The sequence below is a fragment of the Oratosquilla oratoria genome, chromosome 38 (genome assembly GCF_046742065.1).
Source record: "Oratosquilla oratoria isolate Oo_2021 chromosome 38, ASM4674206v1, whole genome shotgun sequence".
NCBI lineage: Eukaryota > Metazoa > Arthropoda > Malacostraca > Stomatopoda > Squillidae > Oratosquilla > Oratosquilla oratoria.
This window is the reverse complement of record NC_134814.1, coordinates 5449280-5471031: the sequence shown is the minus strand read 5'-3', so window position 1 is coordinate 5471031 and position 21752 is coordinate 5449280. Positions and strand designations below refer to the sequence as shown.

General features: G+C 39.6%; 1 long non-coding RNA gene across 1 annotated transcript in view; it reads right to left on the bottom strand.

Annotated features, from left to right (window-relative positions):
• LOC143019735 (uncharacterized) overlaps positions 1-17495 on the bottom strand; it is a 41602-nt gene extending 24107 nt beyond the window's left edge. Inside the window, exon 1 of the long non-coding RNA XR_012965858.1 lies at positions 17367-17495. This is a non-coding gene — a long non-coding RNA (uncharacterized LOC143019735). The remainder of the gene's footprint in view (positions 1-17366) is intronic.
• Positions 17496-21752: the final 4257 nt, after the last annotated feature.

Genomic DNA, 21752 nt, shown 5'->3' with positions numbered 1-21752 from the left:
GAAAATAAATCTAAAGAATTTGGACATGGGCCGAGGTATTTTGGAAAATATAGAAAAAAAATCTTCAATCAAAGGAATTTGGAAAAAACTTCGAAATTAAGTTTGAAACGAAGTAAAACTAAAAGTTTTTCCGAGACGAAGGATTTTGGAAAGGATTTAGGGACCGAAGGAATTTGGAAAATCTTTTGGAAGAGAAAGAATTTGCAAAAGCTTTTGGAAGCGAAGGACTCTGGAAAGGCTTTTTGGGCAGATGGAATATGGAGATACTTTTCAAAGAGAAGGCATATGGAAAGGGTTTTGGAAGAAAATGAAAATGAAACGGATTTAGGGACCGAAAAAAAAAATGGAAAGGCTTTTGAAAGAGAAGGAATCTGGAAAGGCTTTTGGAAGCGAGGGACCGTGGAAAGGCTTTTAGTGCTGAAGGAATCTGGAAAGGCTTTTGGTGCTGAAGGAATCTGGAAAGGCTTTTCAAAGAAAAGGACTGTGGAAAGGCTTTTGGAAACAAAGGAATTTGGAAGGGCTTCAGTGACCGAAGGCATTTGGAAAAGCTTTTGGCAGAGAAGGAAGTTGGAAAGGCTTTTAGTAGCGAAGGCTTTAGAGGGAAAAGGAATTTGGAAAAGCTTTACAAAGGGAAGGACTGTGAAACGGCTTTTTGAAGCGAAGGAATTCAAAAAGGCTTTAGGGACCGAAGGGATTAGGAAAGGCTTTTCAAGGAGGAGGAATTTGCAAAGACTTTTGGAAGCGAAGGACCATGGAAAGGCTTTGAGGCAGAAGGAATCTGGAAAAGCTTTTCAAAGAGAAAGCCTGTGGAAAGGATTTTGGAAGCAAAGGAAATTGGAACGGCTTTAAGGGCCGAAGGACCTTAGAAAGACTTTTGGAAGGGAAGGAATCTGCAAAAGCTTTTGAAATCGAAGGACTATGAAAAGGCTTTTTGGGCTGAAGGAATCTTGAAAGGTTTTTCATAAAGAAGTACTATGGAAAGGATTTTAGAAACAAAGGAATATGGAAAGGTTTTAAGGACCGAAATGATTCTGAAAGTCTTTTCAAAGAGAAGAAAGTTGCAAAGGTTTTTGGTAGCGAAGGACTCTGGAAAGGGTTTTGGGGCAGAAGGAATTCGGAAAGGCTTTTCAAAGAGAAGGCCTGTGGAACGGCTTTTGGAAGCAAAGGAATTCGGAAAGGCTTTAGGGACCGAAGGAATTCTGAGAGGTTTTTCAAAGAGAAGGAATTTGCAAAGGCTTTTGGAAGAGAAGGACTCTGGAAAGGCTTTTGGGACAGAAGGAATCTGGAAAGATTTTTCAAAGATAATGACTATGGAAACGCTTTTGGAAGTGAATGAAATCGGAAAGGTTTTAGGGACCAAAGGAATTTGAAAAAGCTTTTAGAAGAAAATGAATTTGCATGGGCTTTTGGAAGCGGAGGACTCTAGAAAGGCTTTTGTGGCAGAAGGAATCTTGAAAGGCTTTCCAGAGAAAAAAAAATGTGGGAAGGCTTTAGGGAACGAAGGAATTTGGAAAGGCTTTCGGGAACGAAGGTATTTGGAAAATGGATTTTAGAAGCGAAGTATTCTGGAAAGGCTTTAGGGCAGAAGGAATCTGGAAAGCTTTTTGAAGAAGAAGGACTGTAGAGAGGCTTTTGGAAGCAAAGTAATTTAGAAAGGCTTTAGGAACCAAAGGAATTTGGAAAGGCTTTTCAAAGAGAAAGAATTTGCAAAGGCTTTTGGAAGCAAAGGAATTTGGAAAGGCTTTAAGGATCGAAGGAATTCGGAAAGGCTATAAGAACCGAAGGAATTTGGAAAGGCTTTTGGAACATAAGGAATTTGCAAAGGTTTTTAGTAGCGATGGACTCTGGAAAATCTTTTGGGGTAGAAGGACTACGAAAAGGCTTTTCAAAGAGAAGGACTGTGGAACGGCTTTTGGAAGTGAATGAATCTGGAAAGGCTTTAGGGACCAAAGAAATTTGGAAAAGCTTTTTGGGACAAGAGGAATTTGGAAATGTTTTTCAAGGAAAAAGACAGTGGAAAGGTTTTTGGAAGCGAGTGAAATTGGAAAGACTTTAGGGACTGAGGGAATTTGGAAAGGTTTTTTGGGCTGAAAGAATCTGGAGAGAATTTTCAAAGAAAAGGACTGTGGAAAGGTTTTTGGAAGTAAAAGAATTTGGAATGGCTTTAGGGACCGAAGGAATTTGGAAAGGTTTTTCAAGAAGAAAGAATTTGAAAAGAATTTTAGAAGCGAAGGACTCTGGAAAGACTTTTGGGGTAGAAGGGATCTGTAAAGGCTTTTGAAATCGAAGGACTGTGGAAAGGGTTTTTGGAAGCAAAGGAATTTGGAAAGACTTTTCGAAATAGAAAGAATTTGCAAAGGCTCTTAGAAGCGAAGGACTCATGAAAGGTTTTCGGGGTATAGGGGATTTGGAAAGGCATTTCATAGAGAAGTACTATGAAAAACTTTTGTAAGCAAAGAAATTTGGAAAGGCTTTAGAAGACCGAAAAAAATGGAAAGGCTTTTCAATGAGAAGGTATTAGCAAAGGCTTTTGGAAGCGAAAGACTCTGGAAAGGCTTTTGGGGCTGAAGGATGTTGGAAAGGCAATTCCATTCAGCAAAAGAAACATCATGATTGTATGACGTTGATAAGTGAAAAAATAAGAAGTGTCATAGAATGGGGTAGTCATTACTTGTTTGTAAAACAGTGGTAAAATGACCATTGAAAGTCTTAAAACAGATGACCAACACATTACCAGTCCAGGAAATGCAGGATAGAGAAATGACTCCATCAGAATCGCGTTCCAGAAGACAGAAGGTGTTTTGATACTTCCCGTTTGTAAAAATACAAATCTTAGGTGAGGAGGGTAATGTCAGAGGTCAGAGTGTTGAAGTCTTTCCCAGTAGAAGTAAAAGAAATGGCGTGGAAATTCGTTCACTTCTGCAAAAGCTATGTGCACATGGAAAGGATGAAACGTTTCTGAAAGACGAGTATTGTAAGGTTTCCTAGATTTAGGAGGCACTTGGACACTAAGTTCGAAAGAATAGTGACCATCAAAGTTGCGAAATCAGAGACAAAAGGAATCATTGAGGAAAATGCAACATTGCAGTAGTCAAGAAAATGGTGGAGATTGTTCACAGAAAAAAACATAAATGTGATGGCTTTGTGATTCAATTTCCTTAGAAATAATTAATGTTGTGAATGATTCGAAACGTGAAATACGTAGTCTATACAGGGGCAAATTAATTACTTGTACAGATTCAGCAACTGAAAACGTGTTTGTTTATAAATTTAGGATTTAGTTGGAGGTATTGGGATATTTGGATGATGGAGAACATAAACACAGGGGAAGGCTCGGAACCCTAAGCACTCTAACGTTTCGTTTGCGTAGAACTTCTTCAGAGACGTTAGTGTTTAGGGTTCCGAGCCTTCCATCATCCAAATAATTTGTCTAAAATACTTATCAGTATTGGGATATGTTAAAAGTCTGTTTTTTCGGTTAATAGATGTCACGTCACTCGTGAAAACAATCGGCTGGGCAATATTTTAACATTTTATACATTGCGTAGAAGCAACGGAGGGAACAAGACTTCAAAACAATCCTTCATGTCTACTTCGACACAGCCTTGACGCCTCTCCTGACCCCCAACTGGTAACACTGCAATCAATTTTCATTCCGATACCTCACGTTGTGCCAAGTACCAAGGCTACAGAAAACACATTACATAGAGGATGAAGAGGACTACAGATAGTAGTCGAAATATACAGTTTTTCCTGTACTTCCGATATTATTTCTCCGATAGTGGGTTTAAAGTGAACACATTACAGAGTTTGCAGATTGTAGCAACATCACGGCTAAAGAAATAATTTTCTTTTACGCACAGCGTATATAATTTCCCGGATAACAATTATGTAAATATATTCTAAATAATCGTTATACGTTGCCAATATCAATGTGTAAATATGTACGAATGTATATACTAATATTCTGCATAGTAATAATTGTATCTTATAAACCAAACTGTTCACTGTTCTACGAAATGTGTTATATGCCCTTTTTAAATTTGACCTGCTAAGTCAGCAACCAGATCCATCTAGACTTGCGTTGTGTTCCACAACATAGGTCAGCATACAACAAAAGAAAGTCCAAACTGACCAAAGACTAAACTAGCAAATGGGTCTGCCCCACATCTATTATTATACTATCTTCCTTCCGTTTCACTCATTCCTCCCACTAAACTCGGAATACCCTCCCCTCCCTCCCTCTCCCCCATCTTATCTATCCTGCCCTCTAACTAACCATTAGGCTTAAGAAAAAATTATTTAACAAGCACTTCATCCATGAGTGATTATAAATTTAAAATTATGATTGATAATCCTGGAGGATTGCTGACTATGAGCTCTTGCGGAATAATGAGTGTATTTCCTGTTACGTTCGTGGGGAAACCATTATTGGATCTGAGGGAAGAGTTGCGAGACAATTAATCTAAAATGACAATTACCGACAGAATGGTCAGAGTAGACACCATGTAAGGATGGAACCTTTATTACATGTACAACGTTTCACTTATTAAAGTTTTTTTTTTCAAGCACACAATGTACTTGAAAAGGGCTTCAACAGGCGAAACGTTGTGCAGTTAATACAGGTTTCATCCTCACAAGGTGTCTACTCTGCTAGATAATTGTTCAAGTTGCATTTTCACGGCTTGGCAGACTCTCTCTGACCGACAGCCCACTAAAATTGCAGTGTCGCATTTCAGTGTTGGCGCCTGATCAGTATGGCCGAGCTGATTGTTGTAATTTCAGACTCCATAACCACAACCACAGGCTCCAAAATGCTCGAATCTTCCCATGCACTTTCCATAACCTTACCAAACTGGACCAAGCCACTGTGGAGAAATACAGAGGCTGCACCGACTTCCAGGGGACAGGTTAGCGGTCATGCACTGGATTCTCAAAGCTTGACACTTTTCCAGAGCATCTCCAAAACAAGAGTTATCCGGTACCACCGTTGGCGTATTTCGCTTAACCCTGGATCATATTCTCCAGACTTGTGTTGTCTTTCGAAATTGTGTATTTTGCTACTTGCCAGATCCACAGGATAAGGTCTGCTTTTCACAAAGAATAAGATCACGCCAGATAGATGTACCGAAGTGTTAGCCGGCCATTTATTGGACTTGAATCTAGCGTGTGACAGGATCACTTGGGCAGAGGTACATGGCATTATGGAATAAGAAAATATTCACCGATCGAGGTGTGAGCCTAACGATTCCTAGCGTGGAACTATGAGTGCGTTATATCCAACAACATAGAAGCCTTTATAGTTCCGTAAACAAATCAAATTACACACGTCTATGACGTGCATGTTTATATCAACGTAATACTATAAATATGGAAATAATTTTCATTCGGACAAGTTGGATATTCATGTCTAAGGAATTACTTAGGCAGACTTGGATTTTTTTTATTTCCTGGCGTTTCGTCAAAAAGGATTTTCTTTTAGAAAGAATGTCAAAAATAAAAAATCATGTGTTTCTTTGAGTTTTTTTTTTTAGAAAAAATAAAAAACTCATGTTTCTCTGTGTTTTCTTTGCTACCAAAATCCTGATAACGAAATACATTAAAATTGCCTTTTACCACCATCAGCAAACACGACACCTTATGCTAGACATATCAATTTTCTTCAAGAAAAAGAAGAACATGAGAATGAAGGAGACTGCAAAAGGCCATAAGGCCTACACTAGGCAGTTCCATGTCCACCTCTCTCCAGGACTGTCCAGCTGTGGAATATTTCGTCTCAAAATTGAATATCCAAAGTTGCATCTGTGACAGACACCTGTGTGTGTGTGTGTGTGTGTGTGTGTGTGTGTGTGTGTGTGTGTGTGTGTGTGTGTGTGTGTGTGTGTGTGTGTGTGTGTGTGTGTGTGTGCGTGTGTGTGTGCTTGCAAACGAAACCACCAGTTGCTTCTGGTCACGTGACCAGTAGATTTTATTTCCAAATGAGTATGATCCCCTTACTCTCTTCAGCCAGATAAGTCTTTACAGATTTTGTCCTGGCTAACAAAGGCGATTTTCTTATGATGAGGAGCTATAGCGGGAATGGACGCCGCAACAGAACAGTCACCGAGCCGTGGACATTGCCGGTTATTTCCAGTATCATGAACCGACACTGTATTCCCCGACTTGCCACCCAATCCACCAGTTTTAACTCGACCTATACAGAGAAGTGAATGTCGACCAAGACTATACAAGATCTTTGGTCTTCAACACTACTTGTGGACCATCCCTTGCTTTGCAGTTGCAGATTCCCTTAGGGTGAATATACATGTGGAAAACCCGTAACACATGGACCCTGTCATGTAGATCCATGAAATATAACTTCAATCCAGGGCCTAAATCGACAAGTCTAATTCCTTTCAACCTTTGCCAGAACTCATTAATTATAAGTTATATGTCAATTTATTATTATTTACTATTTATCTGTTTGTTTATTATTTGACTATACCTATGCATTTATTTGTGTATTTTATTTGTTATTTACATTATTATAGTTTTTATTTAATCATCTTATTATTTTGATTTTTTCGCATCCGACCTAGATATGGACCAAAAGGTCTCCTGTCGGTATGCTCCGCCTTTGTAATCCTTTGTAAAACCACCTGCAACCCTCAACTCCAGGGCAAATTCGAGTGTTGCAAAATGATACAGTGCAGTAGAACTATGGTTACATTTGTGTGTGCATCGCTGTGTTGCCAAAACTGATGCAAGCCCTGTTAGTTACATCTACAGCGTGCCCTGTAGGTCATACGGTACTTGACAGATCTCACACAAACCGTCAATGCTGTCAGCTTGCCGTCTGTTGGCAAAATCTGGAGTTCCATTAACAAAAGTACAAAATGACAATTTCTCTACTTTCCTAATAAAGACCTGAACTTTTTCCACTCTATCCTTATATGCCAGTTTCTTCCGACTTGGAATTTTTTTTTATACTGTCTTATTCTTTTCTATCTACTTTTAAGTGTAGGATCCTAGCTATTACTGCCCTTTCTTGGTTGAGCCTTAGGTACTTTACAATTACTATCTTCATAACGGCCATGCCGACGCAGCTTTGTTTATCCAATATACATATACACAACAAGTAATGCGAATTGTAATCTCCTGTGCTAATTCTCCCTTGTTCCTGTCTCTTAAGACTTCATATCATATTAACTGTATGAAAGTACTGTTCATCTATATACCAAGCGCCTTAATAGGGAGGCAGCTTTGGTACTGTTCATAGTTATTTTAATGAAAGAGAAAATTAATGTGATCCTTGGTTGTTCAATTTTAGGGATACAGACATTCAAAATACGAACTTCCAGACATACGAACGAATACCTCAAATTTCAAAGGTAAGAAATTCAACATTAAAGCATTAGTATTACTATTTGTTTTTGTCTTATGTATTATTACTAATGTTTTTTTGGGATAAGAAAACATGTGACTTTATATTATAATTACTTATGCATGTAGATTTCATTACCTTTAAAATGATGTTGAATAACGATTTACGAACGTTTCGAGTTACGAACGGCCGTTCAGAACGTAACTCGTTCGTAAGCTGAGGAGTGTCTGTATATACAGTGCTATCTTCGTGCAGATGATTAGGATGTACCAAGATCTAAGAATATAAGGTCTAACCACTTCCGACCGAATTTCGAGGGAGTTGGCGCAGCGGGCCCGTGAACGTCACCTGGCTGTTCAAAGTGGGGTTAGCGGGTCCTATAGCTGTCAGTTGAAGCTAGTCCGTCGTTCGAAAATGACGTCGCCTTCGCTCGCACAGCTCCACGCATTAGTTATATTCTAACAAATATTATATAAAATATATATATAAAATATTATAGTTCCTGTCTATATATATGAATATATAATTTATATGATATATAATATATAAAATATTATAGTTCCTGTCTTCCTTGGCGTTTCACAGTTTTTTTCAGTGTATCACAAAGAGAAAATGGACTCAGCCAAATGACGTCAGAAGCTGCGCAGAAGAATGTAAACGGTCTGACCTGTATATTTAGACCTTGGGATGTACGAAAGGTTTCTGGAACCAACGACAGAGAGCTTCAAGTGATGGTCCGGCAAAAAAATAAATAAATAATAATAATAATAATAAGATGATGATGATGATGATGATGATAATAATAATAATAATAACAATAATAATAATAAAAAGGAAGCCAGAGAAAATTATCTCCTTGCTAATCGTTGTCGTCACCCAAGTTTTCACTCAACTGTATTTTCTCCATCTAACAACCTGTGACTGTTCCCCTGCACTACTACCATAACTTGACAGCATACATTCTCACACACATACAACGCAGAGAATAGATCACCGGTTCTTCTGAGGGGGTCAGTGAAAGCGTCTGACGACTTTTGCACAACGTTAAGGTGCTGTGAGTTTCCAGTTGGTGAAACTTGAGGCAATAATTACTATCATCATCGTCATAATCATCATCGTCGTCGTCGTCGTCGTTGTCATCATCATCGTCGTCGTCGTTGTCATCATCATCGTCGTCATCATTATCATCATCATCACCACCATCACCATCATCATCGTTCTCTGAACGTGTGTTAAAAATATCTCATACTGTATTGTTAGAAATCGTCAGTAAACCAATTCAAGTGAGAGATTGTCCGCAAAGACAGAAGCATGAGTAAGTCACAGACCATAACTTCAATCTTTCGTTACGGCAATACGTCCTAAAGTGAATAAAATCGCCTGTTGTTAGCTAGATTAAAATCTGTAGACCATGGCATCGTAGTGAAGATGCTAAAATCAATCGTTTTATTGCACAGAAGACACATTTAATAAAGATACTAATGGTCTTCATGTTTAGTTCGAATTGTTTGGCCTTCCCGATGTCGTTACAGTTTCTGCTTCCTTTGTTTTACACACATCGTTTATACTCATTCTCTCCACGTTTCCATCAGCATCCTTTGATATCTGTATGATCGGGTTATTCTTTGTAACTCTTGATCTTCCAGACATATGAAAAAGGTTACAAACAACCACCCAACTCCTACCCACAATTCATCCTTCGCCCCTCACTTCCTGTCTGATTCATATCGCCTTCACTCTTTCCCATGAACTCCCGATCTTCCCCGTTTTCTGTTCGAAGTCGACGTCCTCGCTTAGCTGTTGGTCAGTCCCCTCGCCATCGAGGTCTTATCTGTTATCAAGCTTAAAAAAGTGTCGTGTTTTTTTCTACCGAGGTCAAATTGCAAGGTGCTGTCAAGTTCTAAGGTTCCTCCCCACCCCCCCCACGAAGTGTTTACGAAAGAGCTTTGACGTATGAGAAAAAATAATAAAAAGATTAACTTTCATCGATCAAATTCGATTACTACGAGGTCTTCAGAATCAATAACCTCTTGCCTTATGACGTGTGTCATTTTGGATTCTTAAGTGTTTAAACTTTGACATTCCATTTTTTTTTTTAAGAGAGAGAGAGGAGGTACCTCCCAGCCGATGAAATTATCTGCCGATATCGAGAACAGAATCTTTCAAGGCAATCACATTTCCCAACAAGTGAAATGGGTTATCACACTGAGCTATATTTTCTCCAACCTCCAATTAATCGACAGTCCAGCCTACCACCAGAACATTTTCCGCCCTAAAATCACCATGGTAAACTATTTTGTCATTTCAAAAATTTACATCGAATGCAATTTGATATCCTGGGGGAAAATTCTTCTCCTCCGACATATCAGATTCCTTTCCGTAAGCTGTGGGTTGGAAATCTCCTCGAAAAGTTGAAGGAAAAAAAGCCCAATGCGATAACGCCTTAATCAGGATAGCCGTAGAGGAGTGAAAGTTTCTTGTAGCTGAATAACACTACCAGACAATGGCATTCATCGCGTTGAACAGGATATTTCTGAACTCTTCAGCAAATAAACTAAATCGCCTTCCTTTGGCCAGAACATTAATTATGATGATTTTCTTTTACCAAGATTAACTGACTGAAATCCCGGAGCCCCACGGCATGTGGACACGGTCCTTGGGTTCTTCCGTACATCTTTCTGTGACTGTTTCTCTGTCACAGAAAGTAGCGTGGGGAAGAATGTAGTCTCCGATTGTCAGCCCTCCATATGAGGCGTACAGAAACAGAGGGGCATCCCAGCCACTTTTACTGGTTTTGAGTTAACTACGGATCGTGAAAGTCAGTAGGGAGAGTTCGTTGGGCTCGACCCGGAGATCGAGTGTCAGCCACTCGGGACTGCACCTCCAGATGGAAGGGTATAGATTCATGGGATTTGAAAATGAGCAACAGAGAGATGATTTTCCGTCGTTAATTTTGTAGGACCATTACTAACAGATTGTCACTTGTTTCTTACTTAAAACAAAACATGTAAACTACGTCATCATAACGAATAGATTGAGTTTTTTTTCAATTAAACATTACCGTGCCATTTGCTATATATATATATATATTTTTTTTTTCTTTCTTTCTTTTTGGCGTAAACCATGATTTATTTCATGAGTATTATCGTAGCTGAAGGGTCTACCATCTTTGTATAACTTCACCATAACACCTTTCTTATAACATCATCTCTTCGTTGCTATACTATCAATGAGAGTCTTCTTTGCACACAAAGGAAAACTCGATAGAAATTGCTTACGTTCACATTAGCATGAGATTAATTCACTCGTGGTCACGCTTACGTAATGTATCATCGATTTTACTGATTTTGTTGATATGGTTTCTCATACGCAGATGCGTGCAACCGTTATTATTCTCACAATGTAGGGATTTAGAGAATTACTAAATATATTCAAATGAGCAGCTAAAGTTGTTATTGTATTAGAATATCAGTTGAAATAGAAATTTGTGATGAATGCTCTTAGAATAGTTAATAATTATCTACATTAAAATCCTCAGAGCCCTTACATGACTAAGTGCCGCCCAGGGGCAGTTCTCAGTGATGTCCCTCTCTTCCCCCCAACCCCTTCCCATCTCCACCCTCCCTTACTGCCTATTATAGCTATCGTCTTGCGAAATAATTAAACATTTTTAGAAGTGTTATTTAATCTCCCTATCGCAGAAAGGATAAGGGGGAAAATATTCATGTTTTGTTGATTTTAAAGCAAAATTCGTCGATTACTGTAAAATACTCAGTGCTCCTTTGACATTTTTTTATAATTAGTTTGTCAGCCTTGTAAGCGGCATGTCCAGACTAGATTTGCCGCCCTGTGGTATATGCATCCCCCTGCACCCCATGTAAGTGTCCAGTAAATGGTTAACCTTCTCTGTTCGTCCTGGATGAAGAATGATCATACAAGGGACCTGGTGTTAAGGTGGCCCTTCACGATCAATATCATTGCGCAATACTCCGTATTGTGCAATATTATTGACGGTGTAGGGACGGTATTGAAGAGGCAAGTGTTTGACCTGTGCATTTGATGTCTTCAATATATTATGTCATTCTTCATACAATCCCTACATTGTCAATAATATTGTATACAGAATATTGCGCAATAATACTGATCGTGTAAGTCCTGCTTTAGTTGTTATGGATTAACTTCATAAATATAAACTGATGCCATTATACATATCATGATTAGCTGTCAAATGCATCAATTTATTTTTTTCATGGAAATAATTAGGGAAGGAAATATGACTTAAAAATATCCTTCAAAAGCATCAAAAGCAAATTAGAAATGCACGATTAGCCACGAAATGGATAGGCGAAGGATAGTGTGATAATTCATATATTTTGCATGCGTTCTAACCACGCTCACATTTGCTGACGAAACTCCCAGATTTTATCACCAGACAGCGTACTGCCAGCATTGGATCTTTCTTCGAGGTCTATGCAACACTGACCGACGGACCGCGCTGAAGAAAATATGGCTTGCGTCTGTATTGGCAACAACAGCGATGCACACGTAAATGTAACTTTAGTTCTACTCTATTGCATCCTTTTGCAACACTCGAATTTCCCCTGGAGTTGAAGGTTGCGCGTGGTTCATTAGGAATCGGAGTGTTGGCAAGGGTTGAAAGGAGATGGACTTGTCGTTTTAGGCCCTGGATTCAAACTACACTTCAGGGAACCATATTAGTGGACTCACATGTGACGGGTCTTCCACATGTATATACAAGTCTCTACATCGTACATGGCTCAGTTGCTAGCGTCTTGGCTTCGTGATTATGCACGCACAGGTCAGGGTTCGAATCCCTTGGCAGAGCTTCTAGAGGTTCACACACATCTCTGATCACCCATAAAGGGAGCCTGCAAACCAAGGGATGGTTCACTGGTAATATTCAAGATCTTGAGAAGTCCAGGTGGAAGTTTACTTCTTCTCTGTATGGGTCGAGATGAGGGCCGATGGATTGGGGCAAGTCTGGTGAAGTGTCGGTTCATGATACTGGGAAAAAAAACCCGGTCATAGCTGCGGCTTAGTGACCGTTCTTTTGCGGTGGATATTCCTTCTTTTGGAGCTCCTCAGCACAAGAAAATAGTCTGGTGTTAATTAGAACAAAATCCGTAAAGAATATCATCTCCCTGAGGAGCACAAAAGGATCAGGCGCAGTCGGAAATAAAGCCTGCTGGTCACGTGATCAAATCAACAGGTGGCTTCCTTTTCAAACATGCCAGGAAATTAAAACTCCAAGTGTGCTTGAATTTCCTTTCCCACTGATGTCCAACTTGTACAAACGAATATTATTTACATGTTTATAAGTATTACTCCAACGTAAACATGCGAGTCACGTATGCAATTTGATTTGCTATCAGAACCATAAAAACATTTATGTTTCTGGATATTATGCACGCAGAGTTCCACCCTAAGAAGCGTAAGGGTCACACGTCTACCCAACGATTTTTTTCTTCTTCTTCCTAACGCCATACACAAGGAAAAGCCTCTCACTGGGCCACTGCCTGTTCCTGTCATACACTAGATTCAAATCCATTGAACGTCCGGCTAACACCGCAGTGCATCTATATGGGGCGATCTTATTGTTTATGAAGAGCAGACCCATATGGATCAGAACCAGTAGAGAAAATATACTATTTCGAAAGACTACACAGATGTCTGAAGAATATGATGAAGGGTGAAGCTAAATACGCCAACGGTGGAACCGGATAACTCTTGTTTTTGGAGATGCTCTGGAAGAGTCTTAGGTTTTGAGAGTCCAGTGCATGACCACTGCCCTGTCCCCTGGGAGTCGGTACAGACTCTGTACCTAACCACGGTGTCTTGATTCAGTTCGTTAAGGTTGTGGGAAGTGCATGAGAAATGTCGAGCGTTTTGGAGCGTCTGTGGTTGTTGTTATGGAGTCTGAAACCACTACAATCAGCCCGGCCAGACTGATCAGGCACCTGCACTGAAATGCGACACTGCAATACTAGTGCACTGTTGCTCAGAGAGAGTATGGCAAGCCAAGGAAATGCAACTTGAACAATAATCTATCGTTTCCCTGGGATCAAACCTGTGTTTCCCCGAGGTCAAGGCAGGAACTTTACAAAGGATTACAAAGGCGGAGCATGCCGACAGAAGACCTTTTGGTCCATATCTAGGTCGGATGCGAAAAAAAATCAGTCATAATAAATGAATAAATAAAAACTATAATATTGTAAATAACAATTAAAAGACATAAATAAATGCATAGGTATAGTTAAATAATAAACAAAAAGGTAAATAGAAAATGATAATAAACTGACAGATAACTCATTGTTTCATTAGGTCTGCAAACTGTATGTCATGTCTACTCTGCAGTGTTGGCACTTGGAACGTAAGGCATGGAAAAGGAAGAAAACTGTTGTACTAGGGCAGAGGTGGGGAACCTGCGGCCTTCCGGGCCATCAAATCCGGCCTTCTGCGGCCTTTGATATACATATTATTTAAAAAATTATATTATTTATTATTTAAAAAGTATATTATTTATTATAAAAAGGGATAAAATAATTGAAAAAATAATAATAATTTGTTCATGTCGGCCTCTATGTGGGACGATGAATTGTAAGGTGGCCTTCATGCACAAAAAGGTTCCCCACCCCTGTATTAGGGGAAGGCGGGGAGGGTCAATTCTGTGACACTGCAAACATGGAGGATTGTTTTGATGTCTTGCACCTTCCACTGACTCTACGCAATTTATAGAATTTAGAAATAATGGCCAGACTTCAATATATACATATATATACATACATATAATCATATATACGAGTACATATACTGTATACCTACATACATATACTCGTACTATCATATATTAATTTATCTTCGTACTCATAATAGTAGGTGCACTGTGCACATCGGATTAAGAAACACTAAATATTAAAAAAAATAATAATAATAATAATGGTAACTCTTAACAAATACATACATACAGTTTTAGAGTAATAGGTATCTTTTAAAACAATGTATGCTCGAATGTGTATACACATTATTGATAAAGACGGTAACGACACCCAGTGTTTAGACCTTTATGGAGTTTTTTTTTTTTTTTTTTGGGGGGGGGTATTGAGTATATAAAGATAAAATCCTGAAAAGAACGACAGGAGAGAACAGATGTAGACGTACCTCGTTGTATCATATATATATATATATATATATATATATATATATATATATATATATATATATATACTTTTTTAGTTTGTATTTTTTGAGGGAGGGAGGGAGATGATTTTCAAGTGTTAAGATTCTATGAAAACTCCCAATGCCATTGAGAAGTTAGTTACAGAAACGAACGACAAGGTTTTGATATGTACTGTAGATAAACAAGATTGTTGGATTCTTGTGTTCTAGATAAGGTCATTCCATCATAGCAGTGTTACATAATTTATATGCAATAACCTTTAAATGCCACGAATGAAAACATGTGCAGTATGAATAAGTCATTACGTAGGATTAAAACCAATCAGCTGAATATAAAAGGTATGAAATTTAAATACGCTAGGAGTTTTCTACCCAAAACACCCCCTTCAAAATGAAACCTATTAACATGGGCTATAGTTATTTACTAAATAAAATGGTTAATTATGTTGAAATTCATTTAAAGTTTAGGTTGACAATTACGTACACACTGACGAGTCTAGAGTTATGGTATGTTAGATTCACCCTGTGAATTCACGCAAAGATTGTTGAGGTTGTTTTACATAATCAGGGTAGTGACGATGTATAAAATTCAGTGCCCTCACAAAAGATAGTAACATCCCTTTTTCTCATTATTTGTGTGTGTGTGTGTGTGTGCTTATGTGTAAATGTTTATTGCTTTGTATTTCTATAACCTAATCATCTGTTTCCCTTCATCTTTCCACCAGCCTCTCTCTCTCTCTCCTTCTCGCTCTCTCTCTCTCTATCTATATACTACTCCTTCTCTCTCTCCTCATCTCCCTCTCCATTTTTTCCATCTCTGTTCCTCTACTTCTTCGGTTTTCGCCTTTGCTCCTTCTGTCTATTTATATCTATCTATATCTCAAAATATTTATCTAGCTCTCTATCTATCTCCCTATCTATATATACGTCTATCTATATATCTCTTTCCCTCCGTCTTTATCTTTCCCTGCCTCTCTCTCTCTCTCCTTTATCCTACCTCCTCATCTCCATTTCTCTCTCGTTCTCTCTCCCTTCCCTGTCATTTCTCTCCTACTCTGTCTCTCAGTCTTTTTGTTTGTCTGTCTGTCTGTCCTTCTGTGTCTGTCTCTCGTTTGAACTCCATGATGGAATGATTTCTTTTTTGTCAGACTTGTTTCATTGTTGACAAAACATGTGTCAGGTCAACCTATTTTTTTTATTTCCGTTACCTTCCCCAGATGGAGGAAATTTTCTTACTAATTCTGCTGAATTAGTAGTTTGTAATTATCGTACTTTACTGCTAGTTCACGAATATCTGCAACTTTTGGTGTGTCTGTTCGTGTTCCTTTATTTCATTCCGTCCATTTTCTGCATCCGACCTTGTTATTTATCAAAAGGTTTCTTGTTGTTCTGTTTTGCCATTGTAATCCATTGTAATGTATTGTTAAGTCAACCTAAAACACACGTCCACTCAATGACAAACACATCAAAAGCACAACTCCTTCCTCATCTGTTTTCCTCATCCGTTGACTAACACTTCAAGTCAGTAACATTATGTGAAACACATGTGATAAAAGAAATATTCAGATCTAGATGGAATAAACAAAAATAAATAGTAAAACATAAGCACCTGTAGTAAATACCAAGATGCGTCAGAAATAAACAGGATACATAAACTTGAAATGAAACTTTCTAAAGATGTGCCCACATTTAGCAGACAGTATGATTTCCACACGTAAGTTGGTCGAACATTTGGAATACAATCGTCTTTCACGATACCATATAACCAGTCTAGTACTGTACATTTATTGAAATGTACATTGTTTCTAACCAATTAGAAACTATAATTGCAAATATTTGCAACTCCTAATAAAGATGTGCATTTGATAACAGACGTGTAGCAAAGGACACACCATGACATCACGAAGCCGTGAAAATCACAACCACAACACATATACAACAATATAAATGACAAATGCAGACAAGCAGTAGAAACTTTATTCATGTAGCAACTTTTCTATAATCTGTTTTGTCATACATACACTTTTACACAAACAAAAAGCGGTAACAGAGGAACAACCGACAAAAAATAACAAACTCATATTCTACAACAAATTCACCTCTCCACAAATACACACATTTGCAATCTAGAGTTTAAGACAGGTATATACACAGTATAGCAATTCGCTCATTTGACAGAAAATTATGTAACCAACTGAGTTCACTGTCGCATAAGTTACAATAAATCGACTACCTAGCAACTGATCCGATCAAGTCAAAACAGAAACACCGAGGCACACAGTAAATACACTTGACAACGGACACGTACGCAAATCAGCTGAAGTGTGAAGATGATAGCTGTATTACGAATACTAGGCATACAACTAAAGACAAAAATGAACTCCTATTTTCATAAGTATAAGATCCTAGTAACAAACGTTATCATCATAAATAATCAGTTTCACATTAAACAGATCCACAAAGTGACAAAGGACACGTGAGGCCGTTCTTCACCTGGTCCACTGACGATTCAAACGCAGAAACGGTTTGACTGCATTGCAGTCTCATTCACTCGGTTATCTCGTGTTTCAAGCTAGTTAGGAGAAACTACTCGCAGTGAAACGAGAACATTTCTGCATACCACCGCGTTTACCTGGAGTAAGCTGAGCGATCACGTCCACGCTACTAGCAATTTCTTCACCAAAACCGATACCAGGAAAAGGAAGAGAAAGGTATTCTAGAGCGAAAAGAGGCCGGGTCAGGGCGTGGACTATCGGTCGAGTAGGTTATGAATGAGACAGCGAGCACGATATTTTACCCCACTTACCTAGGGGGCTTGTGGGAAAGCAAACGATTTGACGAGTCGACCGGTTCGCGCGCTTTAGCTGCTTGCGCGCGGACGCTCACGACACCACTGACGGGCGGGCGTCGCTGAGTGGCTGCTGCCTGCACGCGCTATGTTGATTGGTAGCCATGGAGGCAAGTTTGCTCCAGCACCACCTTACCCTCACCGTACCTCATGATATATCTTTAGCCCCATTTCCCAACTCCTACACGCGTTTTACCTTTTTTTTTTTAGTTTCTTTTCTTTTTATTTCAATTGCTGCACTTAGGCGATGGCACGTGGTGACAGTTCAATTCTGGTGTGAAGATAAGATTATACACACAAACATTCGCAGTAACACACAATCATAGATTAATTGATTGTATGCTTGTGTGTGTGTGTGTGTGTGCGTGTGCGCGCGCGCGTGTGTGTGTGCATGTAAATGTATGTGTGTGCGTGCCCGTATGTGTAATGTGTGCGTGTGTACATGTGCGTGCGTGCGTGCGCGCGTGTGTGTGTGATTCACCATGGTTCATCATAGTCTTGGATCACGTTTTGGACTCGTGATCGATAGCTATCCCCCCTCCCCCCCACTGAAGAGCTCAGAGTCCATATATAACCGATCTATGGATAATGCTGTGACCTTACACGCACACACACACACAACTCCAAGCCCACGAGAGTTGGAGTAGCAACTCGCAGCGTAGTGATACTGAAATTATTTCAGCCCTGGGTGGGATTCGAACCCGGACCGCCATAGTGGCGGCCGCGAACGCTACCACTGCGCCATTGTGTCGTGTGTGTGTGTGTGTGTGTGTGTGTGTGTGTGTGTGTGTGTGTGTGTGTGTGTTCGCGTGTGTAAGTGCTTGTGCTATATCTACCTAATTGTAATATACAGAGTTAGAACTATGCCCCTAGAATCCTTTCTCTATTCCTCCAGTTATCGAATTTTGGTTTAAATTCATTTATGCTGCTCACCTGAATTACTTCCTCTAATCTGTTTCATAAATCGACGCATCCACCTAAAAAGTTATACATCATAATATCACAACAAAGATATGTCGTAGCACATTTGTAAAATAATACTGATGACCCACTTTCGGAGAAGAATAAGCGAAGATATAGAGATCTGTATATTTCGATCACTTACTGTGATCCTCTTCAGCAGATATGAGTTACAAAGTAGAGAACAATGTGTATTTATAATGAAACAGTGAGGTAGCAAGAAGGGACGGGGGCTCAGGTCACATGCCCGGCACGCATGCTCGGATCTTGGTGGCTCAGGTCACATGTCCGGCGTTGCATGGACCTTGGTGATTTTTGTCCACCGCTAATGTAGATGGTAACATTTTATTTATAGCAAAAGAAGAAATACAATCTGGTGACCATTGACCATGGGAAATGTTGTAATTTGGAAAATTGTTTATTAAGGAGGATTCTACTATTTTTCTTCTGAAACTACATTTGGATTTGTAAATTATTTCAGAAATAATTTACAAATACATGAAGAAAAGGAGAAGACAGGGAGAAATCTCTTCGGGCTGCGTCAAATTATTTCTCATACATACTTCCTCACCCCCCATCCCCCACCCATTCCACCTCATGCATCACAGCATCATCCATATACAACCATTCTCCATTCACCCCTATCTTCTGTCCTCTCCCGTTCTTCCTCAACAGACATTCCTCTCTTTCGTAATGCCCCTTTTACCCCCATCCATCCATCTCATCCTAGGACGCCCTCTCATATTCACTTCCTCCACCTCTGCCTTCCACACCTCTTTTACTAGGCTTTCTTCACTCATTCTTTCCATGTGTCCAAACCATCCTAATACTCTTTCATCAACTCTGTCTCCCAACTCCCTTTCCATCCCTGTTCTCCTCCTCACTTCCTCATTTCTCACTCTATCTAGCCTAGTAACCCCTATCATACTTCTCAGACATTTCATCTCAAACACATTCAAATTCCTTCTCTCTTCCTCTCTTATGTTCCATGTTTCTGCCCCGTACAGTGCTGTCGGCACAATTACTCCTTCATATAACCTCCTCTTAGTATCCATTACCAGATGTGTATTTCTTATTACACTTTTTAATCCTCCAAGGCATTTACTCGCTTCTCTCAATCTACATTCTACCTCCACCCCCACTACTCCCTTTCCTGCAACATTCGCACCCAAGTATCTAAAACTATCCACTTCCTCCAGTCTCTCTCCCTTTATGCTCACTTCCAGCCTGCTGTCACTCTCTCCCCTTGTACGTCTCATCACCTTACTTTTGCCCTCATATTTATCCTCAGCTTTCTTCTTTCACACACCTTCTCAAACTCTGTCACTAACTTCCTCAATCCTTCCTCTGATCCTGCTACAAGCGCAGTGTCGTCAGCAAACAACAACTGGCTTCTATCCCACTTTTCTCCATTTTCTTTAATCATCTCCAACCCTTGACCCACTACCCTTGCATTCACCTCTCGCACCACCCCATCGATTGAACAGCCAGGGCGACATAACACATCCCTGACGAAGTCCCACCTTTACCTCAAACCATTCACACTCTCCATTTCTAATCCTAACGCAACCTCTAATACTCTCGTAAAAACTCTTGACTGCTCTTAACAGCTTTCCTCCTATTCCATATATCTACAATACCTTCCACAGTGCCTTCCTGTCTACCCTGTCGTAAGCCTTTTCCAGATCCATAAAAGCCCAAAAAACATCCTTACCTTTTCCAATAGCTCTCACATATCTGTCTTACCACAAAAATCTGATCTACACAACCCCTACCTGTCCTAAATCCACACTGTTCCTCACCAATTACTCCTTCTGTTCCTCTCCTAATCCTCTCAATCAAGACCCTCCCATATGCCTTCCCAACTACACTCAACAAGCTGATCCCTCTGAAACTACTACACTCACACTTGTTCCCCTTTCTCTTGTAAAGCGGAATTATACAGGCACTCCTCCAGTCCTCCGGCACTCTACCCTCTCTTAAACAAACATTAAATAACCTTACCAGCCAGTCCACCATAACTGTATCTCCTTTCTTCAGACATTCTGCATGGCATCCATCCAACCCAGGTGCCTTACCTGCTTTCATCATCTTAACAGCTGCTTTCACTTCATCTTTCCCTATTTCTCCTCCATTTTTCCCACTCGTCACTCTCATTTTCTTAGCGCTTCCCACTGCAACTACCTTTCCCTCCCTATCCTCTTTTACATTTAGCAACTCCCTAAAATACTCTGCCCACCTTCCTCTCACTGTCTTCTCTTCCATTATCATCTCTCCATCTGCACCTTTTACCTTTTCTTCTCTACTTGATTCGCCTCCTCTTCCTCTTTTGATTTCTTTCCAAAACATCTTTTTATTACTTTCAAGATAACTACCATATAATTTCTTTTTCTCTTCGTTCTTTTAAAATGGGCGATCCTAGCTTTTCCTAGCAAAATACAAACAGCGCTATCATTTCAAAACCAGTTCATTTTTTCACTTTTGAAGAGCGATATTGCGAAAACTATGAAATTAGGAAACTGGCGTTTATATAAATCTGAAATCGGTTATCTCTGTGAGATCTTCGGGTCATTTTGGTCACTGGCTTCGATTAGGCCACTATCTCACCCATAGGCCGAGGGCCACGAGGAGACCTTTCTCACCTTTCTCACTTTCTCACTTTCTCACTTTCTCACTTTCTCACTTTCTCACTTTCTCACTTTCTCACTTTCTCACCAGACGCAAAGTCGGCTATGCCTGTCACTGTCCGGTCCCTACGAATCTTCGCCCAAAGTCGGAAGTCCCTCTCTTTGATTATTTCTTGCAATTTCCTTCCTCTTCGTTCAGCAGCTTCTCCCACTCCCTGTGTCCATCGTCTCCTAGGGCGTCCTACCGGCCTAGTACCAGGTGGAATCCACTCCAAGAGATCTTCTACGGAGGCTTAGAGACCCCTCAGGCCAAAAGTGCGAGCTCTAGATGAATGATTTGTCATATTTAGGCGTTAACTAAGAGTTTAAAAAATCTTAAATAATGCTGATCAGGAATAATAGCCATTAACGAAGCATCATAAAGAAAATAGGAAAAGAGATTTAAAGACAAAAATGAAAAAGATTTATTAAACAATCCTCTGAAATGTTTGAGAAAGGGCCTAACTGTAGAGGAACGTTTTTCAACCAATTCAGTCCATCCATTGTTCCTCCTGGTCGGTCTTTCTCTCTCCCTAGTTACCGGCAACAGTCACAGGGAAATACCACGAGTCAAGGAAGATACCTACTTGTAAGGTGGGCCTAAAAACATAAGCCTGTGTCATGAGAGAGGAAACGTATGCCTCTTGTGTCAAAAGTGGTTTTAGAAAAAGAAGAGATCATCGTCGAAGCTTCAAATAAGTTTTCTTGTGAAAGTAAA